Raw genomic sequence first — 6,000 nt, 5'->3', positions numbered from 1 at the left:
TGAAACAAAGAGATAAAGAGTGTCCAGGAGACACAAATAGGAACCCTAAACCTAAATTTCAAAATTAATCACAGAAATCCCCAAACCGCGACAACCGAATTCTCGCACCGTGAATACATCAAAGTTTGAGCACTCGCGGAGGCGCCGCTGCAACACTCATTGTCGTGAGGAGAGTACTATGTCTAAGCCACCAAAACTCGCCCTTTCTCCTAGCGAAGCTCTAATAAGAACCAAGAGAGAGAGGAAGAGGGAATGACGCCTACTTAGGGATGACAACGAGTCGGGTCGGGCACAGATAGTGCCTACCTGCAACCCGACCCGCATGACAAAATTGTACCCGCTGCCCACCCTACTGCCGGTTGGATATTCGCATAAAAAAAATCCACGGATTTTTTTCAACCTGCGGATACCCGTTGGATACCCGTTTTCAACTTGTAAATATTTTAAAAAAATTATAATTTATTAAACGAATTCCATATTAAATTGCAAAAAGAAAACAATACAAATAATAATTAAAACATATATCCAAGTAAAGTCAATGGATAAGTAAAAAAAAGTTAAAACATAAATTCAAATTAATACAAATTAGTAGTAAAACATATATCAAAATACAAGTAATTTTAAAAATAATTCTTCTAAAAATAACACTCCAAGATTTATGTTCCTTCTCCCATATCTTTATTTTGACCACTTAATTCCTGAAACAAATAAATACAAATAAAGTCATCAATCAATGTGACACTATTCATTAAATTATATTAAAATATTATAAACAAAACTACTAACATCATCATCAATTATCTCATCTAGTATTGTATTAAGCTTCATGTTATCCACTTTCAATTTTGAAGAACCTAAAAAGGAAAATAAATTCATTTGTCACAGTCAATCATTTGAATGAATATAAATATGTAATTTGAATTGTTCATTTAATTACCTTGTATGTCACTCCATAGCCAATCTTAAACACACATCAATGCCTCTAAGGTGTCTAGGGTGTAATCTACTTCGATGTTGAGTAAGAAATTGACCACCAATACTAAAAGAAAACTCAAAAGCAACTGTTGAGATAGGAATTGCTAGAAAATCTCTTGCAATCATTTATAAGATTGGATATTTTAATCCATTAGTCTTCCACCAAATTAAAATGTCAAATTCTTCATCTGAATCTGGTAGTGTCGGTTCCCCCAAGTAAAAGTTCTAACTTATAATTTGATGGTTCATTTTTCTTTGCAATTTGTTGTTTTGCAAAATCTCTCCTCCAAGCATATTTTCTTCCATCAACAATTTGGCCTACATTTATGTTCAGATTTTGACATGAAGAAATTGACTTCTTACCTTTCATGTACATTTCATACTTTCTTACCAAGTCCTTAAAAAGAATCTTCATCTTTTCAATTTCACAATCAGATTCATTACCATATATCTGAGGGAAAAATAACCAATAAATCAATTTTGTACCTAGGATCTAACACAATACCTATAGCCATCACTCCACTTATCACACTCAAATACTTGTTAAACTTTAAAACTATAGATGTAGTCATTTGGTGGATAATAGAATTGGGAGAGCTAAGTCATTCCATCAAAGCCAACTTAATTTCACATACCTTTGGAAATAAAATGTTGGCAGTTGAATAAAAGGTACTAGAAAACAAGAGTGTCACATCATAAAATATTTCCAACTTTTGGCAAATTTCATTTGCCATTTGCCAATCATGTGCGTTAGGCAAAACTTTTTATTGACTCTCTTGTTATGATAAACGATCTAATACATCTTTGTATTGTATGACTACTTGAAGCATTAAAAATGTAGAATTTCACCTAATTCTGCAATCAACAACTAATTTTCTTTTAAATGAGCATATTCAATTGACCTACTAGCAAATGTAGGGATTGACCGTTATAGGGAATATAGTTTTGGTCCTCTTCCAAAAGTAGGGTGGTTTCGGGTTATTCTAGATGAGCAATTATGATTTGGAACTTAAGTATGATTTGGAACATAATTATGATTAGTCAATCATGATTTCTTCCCTAGATGAATATAGGAAGCAAAACAAATTAGCTTAGTCAATTGTAGCTCAAGAAAAATGAAACAAAACATCATTCAAAATGTTAATTAAAACAGAATCTTGATAATAAGACCATAACATTTTGGCTTCTTTGTTAATTATAAGGAGTCTATGAACAATCAACATTGCTTCTTTGTGATGATAATTTCAAACTCTAGGGAAATATTTATAAAAGAAATAAATTCAGAAAAACTCATTATAACTTTAGTGGAAATAACGTGCTGCTCCATTTACTGCAGAGATCATTTTGTGATGTTTCATTACAACATCTTGATAAGAAGACCATAACATTCTGGCTAGCAAGTCTATATGAAAATATGTGTAATATTATTTAAAATATTAAATGCAATTTTAACATATGAGTATCCTAAACATATTTATGAACTAATCTTCAGATAGTATCTGTATCTGCTTCAAAAGGTGAAAAATGTGAATCATTAGAGTTAAATTATATTCCAAATTCTTAAATAGTACAAGTATTTTTAAGCATCACTTTCACACTGTGAAACACTCTACGACATTGGACTAACAATAAAACTTCGAATGTTAATTAATGTCAAGATATAAGTGACAGATTCAAATATAAGGGTTAGTTACATAAAATCTGCAATAACATGTTAAAAAAATTGAAATGATAATTTAAAGCAAAACCATTTATGAAAGAATAATCTTTAATGATGCTTGCTAACATCTGTTTGGCATTTTCAAGTTTAATTAATATCTTATATCAATAGAAATTATTATCTTATAAACAACATAATGATGCAACAGTATTGTAAGTATTATTCTCCAACCCACATAGAATCAAATATTATCATTCAAAATAATGCTACAAATAATATAAGCACCTTGAATCTTCTTTCATTTCTCAGTAGTGCCCTCAAACTTATAGGTATATCAATCTAATTTCTATCTCTTTCTTTTAACTTAAACATGACTACTATTTTTATCCGTGCAACCAAGACCTTAAAAAAACTGCTACAGAACATACATAGAGCACAATTAATTTACATCTTATGTTCCATCTCGTTTTTACCTCTAAGGTTGGTTTAATAAAAGAAATTGAATTATCCGTGGAGTACAATTAATAAAAGAACATAAAAACACTGTTGCAGAACAATCGAAAAATAATGTTTAAGGTTTTGCCCTTCCTTGCTTCTGTTCTGTCACTCAACCCTATATATTTTTTCTCTTGTATCCTTTCCTTCTTCTATTTTGTCACTCAACCCTATTTTACCCTGAAACAATCATAGTATAGTTTTTCCGAACCCTAAAAAACCTGTTACTAAACATGCTCTAGGTCTATGTCTACAACTACTTTGTTAAATTTCCAAAAGCCATAACATAACTCACTCTCATAAATTAATATCGTTAATCGTCCAAGGTAAGAAGAAATTAGGAAAAACGAAAAGAGGTAATTGGAAGAGATTTATAGTATCGTTCTTGGTCAGCAAAATGTGTATCTGACATTACAGTGTGTGTCCTCTGGTTTGTAAATCCAACACCGTTGGTGGCACAGAGATCGTTCTAGTTATAAATCCAACATTGTTCGATGGTGGCACAAAGGGCATAGCACGAGCACAACAAGGCTAGTGGATAGAGGCATAAAGAAGCAAAGAAGCAAAACCATAAAACCTCGTTTAAACCTAAGGATAAAAATGTAATTTCCATTTTTTAGCAGGTAGCGGGTACTCGCGGGTATGGATAATGTAATACCCGAACCCGACCCGTTAACAAGCAAGTATTAAAATATTAGCTACCCGCAACCTACGGATAGTAAATACCCATGGGTACAACCTATCCATCGCGGATTTTATCTACGGGCACGAATTTTTTTGTCATCCCTACTCCCTGCAATGTGAGCTGAACCAGAAGGAAGAAGAAAAGAGCTCTCCTTAAGCGAGAAACTCGCACACGACCAATGAAAGGGAAAATTGCACCCCAAGCAAGTCCATTTGCAAGAAAGACAACATCATGAGAAAAATTTTCTAATTGGATTCTATGTATGTGATTCAACATCTAATATCTTTATTAGGGTTATGTCAAAAGTAACGTAATTCCCTTTTCTTTCTTTTTTTCTTTTAAAAAAAAAGGTAATTGAAAGGAACCCTAAGACACTATTATTAAAATTTTTCTTTTTTAAGAGTAATAAAAAAATTTAATTTTAAAAAATATAAATTAAATTATTATTATTATTTTTTGCGGGTAACGGGTATCCACGGGTCGGATAATATAATACCCGCACCTGACTCGTTTAAAAGCGGGTATTAAAATACATGTTACCCGTTACCCGCGGGTAATAAATATTCACGGATAGTAACTATCCGTCGCAGATTTTATCCGTGGACGCAGATCTTTTTGCCATCCCTATTGACAAGTATACTTTAATCTTAAGATCATCTCAGTGATGAATTTCACATACAATGAGTAAATATTATTACATGTCTAAGTTGAGAACTTTTGTTACTAAATCAAAGTATTAAAGGTAAATATGAAACCATTAATAAAAGTATAGTTATTTTAGTGTAAAAAATGTTCATGATCCAAAATGATTGATTTTAGAAATTGTAAATTTAAGATTCACTTAGTGAATTTCTATGAATGTTGAATTCTTAATGGATTACTATACTTTGGTCAAAGAGTGTGTTAGATTTTATACTTGGATTCTGAATTTAATTTTGATAGTTCAATATCTTTGATTTTTGCTTGGTTAACAATTTAATATGTAATATTTTTAAATTGTAAAATGAAATGGTACTTGACTAGTGCAAGTTTTATTTGATCAAATGAGAGAAAATGTATTATTGCATAAAATGTTACTAGGTGAACAAAAAGAAAGGTGAAGCCTCATTTGTATAGATATGGTGTATTAACTTGGTAAATATGCTTTGATTTTGAAGAAATCAAAGCATATAACAAAGTGGTGATATTTTTAAAACTTTTACAAATTTAGAAGTCTCCGTTGTAAAATAATCAAAGCATATACCACTTTTGAGATAAGTTAATAATTAAGAATCGAAGTTGGTAAATATGTTTTGATTTTGAAGAAATCAAAGCATATAACAAAGTGGTGATATTTTTAAAACTTTTACAAATGTATAAGTCTCAGTTTTAAAATAATCAAAGCATATATCACTTTTGACATTAGTTACTAATTAAGAATCGAAGCCGAAAAGTGCATCAAAATTTAAAAATTCCTGCTATTTTTTGTTTTCAAAACATATGATTTCAATTATTTGAACAATCATTGTCGTATCTATTTTCTATGGTGGTCCTCATAAATACCCAAGGCTCAAAGGTTGGTCAAAATTTAAAAATTGTCACTTTTTTTTGTGTGGAAAGAATAAATGGTCTTGATTATTTGAATATATTGTTCTAAAACATTATTTCACTTTTGTTAATGTATCTTTAATAAAAATAATGTTAAATGTAGATAAAGAAAAGTAACTTAGATATTCAAACATAAAAAAGATTACAAAATAAAATAAAACTTAGAAATTAATATGATAAACTATTTTACGGATTATTTGAAACAACCTAAACAAGTTATCAAATCAAAATACTAAACTTCACACTTTTTCTTATGAAGTATGTATCAATTCACATTGTTTTTTCCATATTGTCATCCTAATAAAATATATAAAAGAAATATTTAAACTTTACTAATAATATATTTTATTACTAATAATCTATTTTATATTAATAAAATATTAATGATAAAAAGATTGATAGATTGCTACCACTTATTCTAATAACAAAGATTCATCATATGCAAAATTTATTATTAAAACATTGTATTATAAATATTTTGTACGATGTTATTTTTTGTTAAAATAAGATTCTTCCTTAATAACTAGAATGAGTTTAAAATAATTTTTCTAGAAAAATAATTGATTAATTAAATTAACTTATTATAAATTATAAAAAT

This window comes from Vigna umbellata, chromosome 3 (genome assembly GCF_029865625.1).
Source record: "Vigna umbellata cultivar VRB3 chromosome 3, Vumbellata_1.0, whole genome shotgun sequence".
Taxonomy (NCBI): Eukaryota; Viridiplantae; Streptophyta; class Magnoliopsida; order Fabales; family Fabaceae; genus Vigna; species Vigna umbellata.
The sequence above is the reverse complement of the archived record's forward strand: the minus strand, read 5'-3'. Positions refer to the sequence as shown.